At 40.7% G+C, this 12,481-nt stretch overlaps 1 long non-coding RNA gene across 1 annotated transcript in view; it reads left to right on the top strand.

Annotated features, from left to right (window-relative positions):
• LOC142071546 (uncharacterized) overlaps positions 1–12,481 on the top strand; it is a 190,381-nt gene that overhangs the window by 163,907 nt on the left and 13,993 nt on the right. The window lies entirely within an intron of this gene.

Raw genomic sequence — 12,481 nt, 5'->3', positions numbered from 1 at the left:
ACCCCACTAATGGAAGATTAAAATGAGTTCAAACTGTCCTTGTTTGAGGAGGAAACATGAGGAATTCCAAGTGAAAGTGGAAAGTACTTGATATTCCATAGGAGACTGCTGGAAAGGAGTGAAAATGCTTTCCGTTGACTTTATGTATATGCATCCAGATGCCCCTGACCTTGGATATTTTCGTCCCTTGCTTCCAGAAGTTTACAATAACTGCTGACCAGAATGATAGCTTATCAGTCATTTTCTATGGCACAGAAATGCAGCATTTGTAGTGAAAACAAGACACATCAGTGGTTTATTAGGCTCCATGGTAATTACAAGAATTAAACCCTTTTGTAATTAAGGTTTCATAGCAATCTGTTGCTATTTCTGACATTTGTTTTATGTGTTCTTAGTACACAATTGTAATCAATGTTGTGATTGTGTGTGTGTGTGAGGAATAGTGATAACAAGGATTTTATTTCAACCTGCAGGTGACATTGCAGACATATTGCCATATGGTGCTATAAACATTATAATGAATCAATGCTTGTTTGCTAGATGTTGTTAGACTCAGATAGACAGCGGTTCAGGTGCACTGCCATGATTTAGCAAAAAGAATCTTGCTAAATTGGAACATTTTAGTTGTCAGGCTCCATCATGGTATTATTGGCTGGGTATTTAAAACAGGTGGGAAATCCTAGCAATTTAAAATTAAGTAACTGCATATGCGAATACAAGTCCTACTGAGGGCCAAACCTGTGACATGATATCTCCTTGAGGATGTCTAGTCATCAGCTCAAGCTCAACTTGGCTAAACCAGAACTCTTCATCTCCCACAACAACTCCCTGCTACCTCCTTTCTTGATCTCTGTGGACACCATCACCATACTGCCTATTTCTCAGGCCCATAACCTGGGTGCCATCTTCAACTCAGACCTCCCTCTAGCTCCTCACATCCAGGCTATATCTGAATCTTGCAGATTTGTTCAGCATAACACCTCTAAGATACTGCTTTTCCTATCCAACCTGCATCTCGATTACTGCAACATACTTTTCTCTGGCCTTGACAAATCATGCCTTGCCCCACTTATATCCACTGGGAATGCTGCTGCAAATATCATTTCCCTAGACCACCACTTTGACCATGTCACCCTCTCTTTGCATTCCTCCAAAGGCTCCCTCTTTTCTCTTGTATCAAACCTAAGTTCCTTGTGTTCATTTTCATGGCCCTTCACAGCCTAACCCTACCCTACCTATTATCTCTCATTCACTAACAGGGTTAACAGATTCATAGATTCCAAGGCCAGAAGGGACCATAGTGATCATCTAGTCCGACCTCCTGTATAACACAGCCCATAGAACTTCCCCAAATAATTCCTACAGCATGTCTTTCAGAAAAACATCCAATCCTGGTGCAAAAATTATGAGAGATGGAGAATCCACCCAATTCTTGGTAAACTGTTCTGTTGATTAATTACCCTCACTGTTAAAAAATTATGCCTTATTTTCTGTCTGAATTTGTCTAGCTTCAACTTCCAGCCATTGGATCAGGCTATACCTTTCTCTGCTAGATTGAAGAGCCTATTATTATATATTTGTTCCCCATCTAGGTACTGATAGGCTATAATCAAGTCACCCCTTAACCTTCTTTTTGTTAAGCTGAATAGATTGAGTTATTTGCATCTATCACTATAAGGCATGTTTTCTAATCCTCTAATCATTGTCATGGTTCTTCTTGAAATGCTCTTCAGTTTATGAACAACCTTCTTGAATTGTGGGCACCAAAACTGAACATAGTATTCCAGCAGCGGTTGCACCAGTGCCAAATACAGAGGTAAAATAACCTCTCTACTTCTACTCGAGATTCTCCTGTTTATGCATCCCAGGGCCTCTTTAACTCTTTTGGCCACACTGTCGCACTTATGTTCAGCTGATTATCCACCACGACCCCCAAATCTTTTTCAGATTCACTGCTTTCCAGACTAGAGTCTCTCATCTTGTAAGTCTGGCCTACTTTCTTTGTTCCAAGATGTACACATTTACATTTGGCTGTGTTAAAAAACATATTGTTTGCTTGTGCCCAGTTTACCAAATGATGATTACTTTAAATCAGTGACCTGTTTTATTTATTATTTACCCACTCCCCCAATTTTTGTGTCTTCCGGTTATTGATAAAAATGTTAAATAACATAGGACCAAGAATTGATCCAGCAGGATCCCACTGCAACCATTCGTTCGATGATGATTACCTGTTTACAATTACATTTTGATACCCGTCAATTAGCTAATTTTTAATTCATTTAATGTGTACCATGTTAATCGTTCTGGTATTTTAATAAAAAATGTCATGATTTTCAGTGTTACAAGGCAGTATATATTATCCCTTTAATTTAATGTGAGGTGGGGGTAGGGTTGGAGAACATACTATGATTATTTACTGTCAACATTTTTTATCTTCTTTAACCATGGGTTTTTCATTCAAAGTCTAGTTTTGTTTGTGAACCATTACCAAAAAATGTAATTCGGAATTCTCCTGTGTTGCATTTGCAGAGGTATCGCAATTTTAAGGCCTTGATATTTAGTTGCTTTTAATGATAACCCAATGACCTGGGGCCTTATCAGTCAGAAGTGTCTGAGGAGGAGAGAGTCCTGGGTGTGTGGGTCAATCGCAGGATGACTGTGAGTCACCAATGTGTTGTGGCTGTGAAAAAGGCAAATGTGATCCTCAGATGTATTAGGTGAGGCATTTCCAGCAGAGAGGAGAAAGTATTAATGCCATTGTGCAAGGCACCAGTAAGATCTCATTTGGATTGCTGTGTCTAAGAAAGATGATTTTAAAATGGAACAGGTGCAGAGAAGAGCTAGTAGGATGACTGGGGGAATGGAGGGCTGATTTTAGGAGAAGAAACTGGAAGAACTTGGCTTGTTTAGTCTAGCAAAAAGAAGGCTGAGAGGGGATATGATAGCTCTCTGTGAATAGATTAGGGGGATAAATACTTGGGAGGGTGAAGAGCTATCTAAACTAAAGAACAACACTGGCACAAGAACAAATGGATATATACCAGCTATGAATAAATTTAGGATGGAGATTAGAAGGTGGTTTTTAACTATCAGAGGAATGAGGGTCTGGTACAGTCTCCCCATAGGAGTTGAGGGGACAAATAATGTCATTTGTTTCAAGAGAGAGCTGGAGAAATTTATTAGTGCAATTGTATGGTGGGTTTGCTTGTGATGGTGGTGGGCAGGGCTCGATAGCCCTGGGGCTCACTTCTGGTTTATGTCTTATGCTCCTAAAGTTCATGCTTCAGGTTTCAGCCTGGCAGGGGTCAGGAAGGGATTGCCCCCCAGTGTATTCTGGGAAGATTTCTTTTAAATCTCCTTCTTCTGAAGCATCAGGGACGGCCCTGGCTGGAGATGGGACACCGGGTGGGGAGGGCCAGAGCCCTGAGATGGCATTGAGCATTCTCTCTCTCAGGTGCTTAGCTGGCTGTTTCTTGCTCAAATGGTCAGGTGCTAACTGATCACCATATGTTGGGTCAGGAAGGAATTTTCCCTCAGGTCAGACTGGCAGTGACATTGGGTTTTTTTCACCTTCCTTTGCACTGTGTAGGTGTGTGTTGCTTGCCAGGATTATCTGAGTATATCATTTAATCATTTCCCTGCCATGGCAGGGGCTTCAAGCACTGGTGCACTTGATCCCTGATATTCCCTGCCTGTGACACATAGTAGTCGAATTGTCTGTGCCCAATAATAGATTGGTCTAATTTTGGTTGGTGTTTTCTGACCTGTACATTACAGGCCACCTCGGTGATCTGGTGGTCCCACCTGGCCTTTAACTCTGTGACTCTAATAAAGAATTCCCCTGTCTTGGGATGAACACTTTTTGAGTTAGTAAATTGTCATTTATTATGTTTAAAAATTCCAAGAATGTTTTAACACTGGCAACATGAGCCCTCCAACATATGCCTCTCCCACTTCCAATGGCAACTCTCACTGCTGCTCAGCCCATGATGCCAGCCTCCATCGCCCACTTGTTACATTTTCAAACAAGCACCTTTGTGTTTTCTCCTATGCCACACTGCAGCTTGTAACAGTAAACCTCTGCAAAACGAACTCATTTCCCTCCTTCTAATCCCTCCTCAAAACTCTCCTTTGCCATGATGCCTAAAAATATCTTGTCAAGGGTTAGGCTGCTTGTTTGCTGAGACCACTGCCTATCATGCTGGTCACTGTTGTCCCATTGTTTCTTTGTACTCCAGTGTCAGTCTCTGTATACATCTGTTTTCTCATCTGTCTATTTTAAGCTGTCTTTAAGTTCTGCCATTGTACAGTGCCTCGCACAATTGTGTACTGGTCCAGCTAGGTGCTACAATAGTACAAATGGAGAGACAATAATACATTGTAAGGTGTGACTCAAAGCCCACGCATGTCTGTAGAAAAGCTCCCATTGATTTCAATGGGCTTTGGATTAGGCCCGTATATCATTTAGGTCTAGTGGAGTGCAGGGGGCAGTTGGAGAGGGGAAGAGAAGAGGGGGACTTTGCTTGGCTTGCTAGCTGAGGCTGAGAGCATTGCAGAAATCATGAAGGAGTGAAATCTTTAGTTCTTCTTCAACATTTATGGAGTGAAGGGCAAGATCATGGCTTTCCCTTTGCACTGGCATGGAAGAATAATTGACCATAAGTGCTTCATGGACCACAGTTTGGGAACCTTTCATTTATACAAAGTTGGTCTTCATCACCATGTGCTTCGCTATAATTAACAATGAAACAGTCAGAGGCACTTGGAAGTGAGGCACAAAAGGTAGCAAAAGGAGCAAATAAAAAGATGACCCCATACACAAACTAGTGAAGAATTGGGCATTTCTGAGTAAATGTTCCAGACCTGAAGAAAAGCTCTGTGTAAGCTGAAAAGCTTGTCTCTCTCACCAACAGAAATTGGTCCAATAAAAGATATTACCTTTCTCTCACTAATATTCTGGAACCAACATGGCTACAACAGCACTGCATACAACTTAGGGAAAGACAGAGTAGGAAAGCTAAAGTGGTTTCTCAGATGCTTTAATTTACCTGACTGTCTCTGCTATAACAGAGACAAGGTGGGAGAGGTAATATCTTTTATTTGGCCAACTTCTACAATAAAATAAATAAATACAAGATATTACCTCACCCACGTTGTCTCTCTAATATCCTGGGGCAACATGGCTACAACAATGTGGCAAACTGATATAACAAATAATGACTCATGCTGACCTGAGCTTGGTATCTTTATATTTTCAAAGTGGTAGACTGTTCCATACTAATTTGTCTTAGATGCTTTGGGGACATGAGTTTCTAGCTTCAGAAGCAGCTGCATGAGGAATATTAGCATGCATGAATTGTGTTGTGTGTGTGTTTGTCTGTAGGACATTCTTGGCCAGTTACAGTCCACTATGGGCTGGCTCTCTGAGCATCCTGTGAATTCTTCTTCAGCACTCTACTTAAGACCTGTGCAGTCAAAAGAAATCTTTCTTGAGTGGATTTGAAGACTGCACCTACATAAGCTGCGAATGAAACCCAGTTATAGGTGCTGGAACTATGGGTGCTGTGGATGCTGCCACATCCTGTGGCTTGAAGAGCCAATCTTCACTGGCAATGCATTTTTTATTCTGTACATTTATTATCCTTTAAAAGGAAAATATTTGTCTGTATCCGATTGCCCTACTTACTCACAGTTTGACAGGTACAATTGCTGCTCTTCATCACTCAAATTATGTCTTATGTTTAATTACAGAGTTTGAGGGATGATAACTTTTGCAGCCTGGTGTGAGTGACTTGTTCAAAATAGCTGAGGAGTACAGTTTTTAAGGAAAACAAAGGGAAGCTGAGCTAGCTATTACAAATGCAAATATGAAGCATTACTAAACTCTGATGAAGATGCATAGCCCCATCAACAACATATGCAATTGATTCATGAGGACTCTTGCTCTGAGTTGGAGGAGCTGGTTTGAGATGGCACACATGACCTCCTGGGAAGGGAAGTCAGCATGTACTGTACTCCCACATATCAGCTGAGAAGTGATAAGGCAGTGTTAGCTGATTAGTAGCAGCTTCCTCACTTCTTTCTAACACCAGCGAAGCAGTGCTTGTTAACAGATCTTCTCCATAGGGGGATTATAACATCATGGAAAAATTGTGCATTGAATATAATTAATATAAACACTTGGATTGCTTTCAGGGAGGGAAAGGGAGAATGGAAGAGAATGAAGAGAGAGATCAAAATAGAAACATGTTGAAATGGATTATAAATCATGGAAGGCCAAGTTTTCCCTTGAAAACTCTTATTGATAATAATGGGTGCTTCACTCATAGCTCAAAGTTGGAGCATACTAAACACTTGACAAATAATCTCAGTGCTAGAGAAAGAACAGTTCTGAAACAAAGCTTAGATCTGAACAAGAGCTTTAGGAAAGTTCAACTCTGGATCCATACTCCGTACTGGGAGCCTATCTGTACAGTAAAAAGAAAAGGAGGACTTGTGGCACCTTAGAGACTAACAAATTTATTTGAGCATAAGCTTTCGTGAGCTACAGCTCACTTCATTGGAGCTGTAGCTCATGAAAGCTTATGCTCAAATAAATTTGTTAGTCTCTAAGGTGCCACAAGTACTTCTTTTCTTTTTGAGGATACAGACTAACACGGCTGCTACTCTGAAACCTATCTGTACAGTAGGTTGTGTAAGGCAATGGCTCTCAAACATTCCAGACTACTGTACCCATTTCAGGAGTCTGATTTGTCTTGCCTACCCCCAAGTTTTATCTCACTTAAAAACTACTTGCTTACAAAATCAGACATAAAAATATAGGGCATAGGCATTCTGGCATAGAGGTCACAGCTGGGCAGGTGTCTACAAGTCAAGGATAACCACCAGGTAGTAGTCAGTGAGCAGAGGTCAGAGTAATCGCTAGAGGCTAGAGGCTGAGTCAACTATCATCTGCAAACTTTGCCACCATACTGTTTAACCCCGTTTTCCAGATCACTTATGAATATGTGAACAGCACTGGACCCAGTACAGATCCCCAGGGTACACTTCTATTTACATCTCTCCTTTCTGAAAACTGTCCATTTATTCCTACCCTTTGTTTCCTGTCTTTTAATCAGTTCATGATCTATGAGAGGACCTTCCCTCTTATCCCATGACTGCTTGCTTTGTTTAAGAGCCCTTGGTGAAGGAGATTGTCAAAGGCTTTCTGAAAATCCGATTACATAATATTCACTGGATCACACTTGTCCACACATTTGTTGATCTTCTCAAAAAATTCCAGTAGATTGGTGAAGCACGATTTCTCTTTACAAAAGCTATTTTGACTCTTCCCCATCAAACTGTGTTTAGCTATGTGTCTGATAATTCTGTTCTTTACTGTAGTTTCAACCAATTTGCTTGGTACTCAGGTTAGGCTTTCTGGCCTGTTATTGCCAGGATTGCATCTGGAGCCTTTTTTAAAAATTGGCATTACATTAGCTATTCTCCAGTCATCTGGTATAGAGGATGATTTAAGTGATAGGTTACATACCATAATTAGTAGTTCTACAATTTTATATTTGAGTTCCTTTAGAACTTTTGAGTGAATACCATGTGGTCCAGGTGACTTATTACTGTTTAATTTATCAATTAAACCTCCTCCTTCCAAAACCTCCTCTACCAACATCTCAGTCTGGGACAGTTCCTCAGATTTGTCACCCAGAAAGAATGACTTAGGTGTGGGAATCTCTTACATCCTCTGCAGGGCGGACCATCGCAAAGAATTCATTTAGCTTCTCCTTGTCTTCCTTCAGTGCTCATTTGGCACCTTGATCATCCAGTGGCCCCACTGATGGTTTCCTACTTCTCATGTTAGTTTTTGTATCTTGTTAGTTGTGCTTCAAATTCTTTTTTGGCCTCCCTAATTATACTTGACTTGCCAGAGTTTATGCTGCTTTTTATTTTCCTCAGTAGGATTTGACTTCCAATTTTTAAAGCATGGCTTTTTCCCTCTAACCACCTCTTTTACTCTGTTGTTTTGCCATGGTGGCATTTTTTTGGTGATCTTACTATTTTTTTATTCAGGGATACATTTAATTTGAGCCTCTATTATGCTGGAGGCTTGAACTAGGAGGAAAGAGTCAGCCTGGGGTCAGAGACTGGAGATCAGAATGCAAGGTAAGGTCTGGCATCACAACAAGCCAGAAGTCTGCATGATTGCTCAGACAATTTTCTGGACCACCCTCCAGGGTTAAATAGTGAGCATAGGCCCATCAGAAGGCCACCGGGTGCTGTCACTGTGGAAATGTTAGCAATGTTTCCTATGGTGCCTAGTCTCCATAGTGCTCATTAGATATGTGAATGGCTGCTAGCCCAGACTGCAGAGATCTGGGTCCTACAGGTTATTACAACGCATACTTGAACTTTGTGGCTTGGGTCCATTTTGAAGGTCTTGACTGAGAAAGGTATTTAAGCATGTGTCTAACTTTAAGCACATGACAAATCTGATTGACATCATGTGCTTAGAATTACATACATCTTTATGTACCTTGCTGAGCTGGGCCTTAATCGAGAGGAACTATTGTAAATACTTCAGATTTTAAGTGTTTTTGAAAAGATCAACAAACATGTTGGACAAGGGTGATCCAATAGATATAGTGTACTTGAACTTTCAGAAAACCTTTGACAAGGTCCCTCACCAAAGTTTTATTATGAAACCCAAAACAGTGTCATACTTGAGGTCCAATCCTCTTCTGTTGAAGTCCCCGGTAATCTCCCATTATCTTCACTGGCAGAAGGATCAGACTGTTGACTAACCTAATTTAAGATGGACATTTCTGAGGCTCCCAGAACTGTGAGCAAACTTGGAAATAATTTTTTTTCTTCCTCCTCTGTTTAAGCACAAATTTTTCAAGACTGAGTTTTGCAGTTTTGTTTTGTATTTGTAATGAAAGCTTTGTGAGATCTGATGTCCTGGTAGGTCTTCTGGGAGGTCTAGAAAACTTCATGAAACTGGGTAAACCCATAGGAATCAATAGCTTTTAGCTTGGCTCTGGGCTTTGGACATAACTGAACTCTGACTATCTGTGAACATTAAAGAGCTGGGGACGTTCAGTTCAGCCAGGGCCGTCCTTAGGATTTAAGGGCCCTACACAGTATTATTAAACTGGTGCCCCTGTGCCCGACTTGCTCTTAGCAACACAAACATAAGCTTACAGTATTGGAAAACTTGCCACATATACTTTATTAAACACAGTTTAAATAAATTAAGCACACTACAATGCTGATAGACAATACTTGCACTAAAAAAGTAGCGCTATAGAAAAAATTCTGATTTATTGACAGAATGATGCAAATTATATAATTTAAAAATTTGTCAACATTTTATTTGAAATTACTATGAAGAGGTATTGAAATAGCCCACAGGGAGGAGGGAGGAGGCAGCAAAGGACAGCGGTGGAGAGTCACAGTTCCCTGCAGAGACCCCCGTACCCTCTCCCTCATGCAGAATGCGCTGTTCCGGCACATTCGGCTCTGTGAATACAGCCCCTGTCTAAGGAGACTGCAGCGCGCACTGGGTGCGTGGGAGCCAATCTGCTCTTACCTGTTGTCCCAATGGTGCCCCAAATTTTTGGGTGCCTTACTCAGCCGTGTATGCTGCATATGCCTAAGGACGGCCCTGAGTTCAGCTTCTTGACCTGAATCCTTCTAGACAAATTGCATTCTGCTGGAGCTGAGTGAATAATCCATAGTGGCTAATTTATATGATAAATGTAAGCTTTTTCTGTTCGTGAATTGTCCACAAGCAGTTTATGATTTTTCTTGGATGTATTAATTAGTTAAAATGATGCACTAAATAATTTCTATTAATTTTTTTTGGTCTGTGGGTTGTTCATGAGCAATTCATTTCAAATAATCAGTATTCAAGATGTCAAATATGTGGATTAGATTGGACCAGACACAAAGTTTTGTGTGTATTACATCAAATATTTTTAAAAAATAAATTACTTTTGGAAGGGATATAAACCCTCATGCTTCAGACCATAAGTCAACCTCTAACTATTGGGAGTCAGGAAGAAACTCCCTGGGGACAGTTTGTCCCATAGTGGCCTGCTGCAGAGCTTCTTGCACCTTCCACTGAAGCAGCTTGTATCAGCTATTGTAGATGACAGGATATTGAGCTGGATGGACCACTAGTCTGATCTAGTATGGTCATTTCTATATCTGTTCTCTCACAGGCTGAGTGTAACTCTTCGATTATGTTGCCAGTGTGAATATTCACATTCATGCTCTGTTAAGAGTCTGTAATATTCACTTAAAACTGGCGGTTTCTAAGAACATTCCTGCCAGCCAAATCCTTCCCTAGATTATTTGTGGGGAGGAAAAGGGTCATGAACTGTTTGATATGAATGCAGTTCATGATTTGCGGTTACATCTATTTCCTCTATCCATACTTTGCTTAACTAAGGCTAAGGTCTGCATTCTACATGCATTTGTGGCTTGGAAGGGTGTTGCTTCAGTGTGCAGTTTGCGTTGACTGTGACTTTACATAGCCCGTGACAAACCTGCAACAACAATAAACGCCCTTGTGTCCATGGGACTTGATTACTAAAATAACCTCTTTGCAGGCCTACCATTTAGTTTTCTCTGTTACTTACTGCTTGTTCAGAATGCAGTGGCAAAACTGTTCATCAGGTTGCCCTAGCATGATCATATTAGGCCTGCCCTGTATTCTTTAAATTAGCAGCCTATAAGCACTTTAAATTGGCCCAGATTCCCCAAAGGAGGAAAGAAAAAAAGCTCCGATAAGCCAGACATTTTTCAGGTCCTAACCACTTCCCAGACAGTCCCTGTGCAGTAGTAAAACCTGCTATGACACCTTCCTCTCTGGGAACTAACAATTCAGTTAAGGAAAATAATGAAAACCTAAATATGACTCAGAGTTTCTGATTTCAAAACACCCTTTCAATGCTGCACAAAAATATCAAAGGCCATGGTCTTTCCAGTTAATACTTATGGAGATCTCTGAATATTAGACAAATAGGACACCAAAGTTACAAATGCACCTTTCCAGAAGTTTAGTTGATGGAACATAAGCTTCAGAAAAAGAGATTAATTGTAGGGCAAAATTCTGCTGTTAGATGGGTTCATCTGACTTCTAGTGAATTCAGTGGAAGCCATGAATACATCCAAGAGCATATGTACATGCAAGCAGCTTAAAGAGTGTGAGAATTGAGCTTGACATATAACAGACCATTCATTCTTGGTAGAAAAGCCAAAAGGAAGAGGAGCAAGGAAGGGCATTAAACATGTCACCCTCTTTTAGATTCCGATGAGTGCATCTTGGGAGCAGTCACAGCATAAGATAATTCTGCTTTACTAGGTTCTGAACCTACTGACTTTAAGCATGAAGGTGGTTTAATATCTTTGAGAAGGCCTTTTTGTGGAAAAAGACAGTAGAGAATGTAATTTTTTCCCCCTCTCAAAGTCAATGACACACATGCAGAGGGAAGTTTTGTCTTCTGGGATTGATCTGAAGGTCTGCTGCTGGAGAAACTAAAAATACAAAAATCTTTCTGTAATTCCAAAAAAGTATGTAGCTTCCCAATAGCTGACTGTCTTTTGCTACCTTAATTTGATACTACAGATGTTTTATTAAGTGAACTATAATATCCTCTTGCCTAAAGAGTCAAACATCATGGGATGTTCCTCCTTTTATATTCTTTGTGTTCCTTTCCCCCCTCTCTTATTAGTTTAAATGCTTAGACAGGAATTTTGAGTAAGTCAGGAGTACTTGCTTTTTATGTACGTCTATTCTTTTATTCTGTTTTATACAGTTTCTAGCATGCAATAGACTAGGCTGTTGCCTAGGTAGATAGCAGTTTAAGGCTTTCAAGCCCCCAAACAGTGGATGGACGTGGAAGGAAACAATCTGGTTGATGACTCAGTCTTTGCTCTTTATTGCTGATATTTTGTAATGGTTTGACGTTTTGTAGAGATTTGGAGTTGTCAACTGGGCATCTCTTCTCATTGATTTGCTGTTTACCCTCTTCACTGTAGTTTTAATTAGCCTTTATGTACACTTTTCTTGGTAATGTTCTGGCCTTTAAAACATGAAATAGCATTTCACTGAAGTAGGGTTACAACTCTTCCTTCCCATGGCTCTTTTTTACTTCCCCATTATAATGTGGCACTCACTACTTGAGCACCTCCTAGCAGCTGAGTATGGTACAGCAGTCATTTCCTCACTCCTGGTGCCCCCTGTAGGCTGCTGGCTGACCTTGGTGGATCTTCAATAGTTAAATAGTGAGCATGGGCCCATCAGAAGGCCACCGGGTGCTGTCACTGTGGAAATGTTAGCAATGTTTTTATGGTGCCTAGTCTCCATAGTGCTCATTAGATATGTGAATGGCTGCTAGCCCAGACTGCAGAGATCTGGGTCCTACAGGTTGTTACAACGCATACTTGAACTTTGTGGCTTGGGTCCATTTTGAAGGTC

Source organism: Caretta caretta, chromosome 1 (genome assembly GCF_965140235.1).
Source record: "Caretta caretta isolate rCarCar2 chromosome 1, rCarCar1.hap1, whole genome shotgun sequence".
Lineage (NCBI taxonomy): Eukaryota > Metazoa > Chordata > Testudines > Cheloniidae > Caretta > Caretta caretta.
This window is presented reverse-complemented; position numbering and strand designations above follow the sequence as displayed.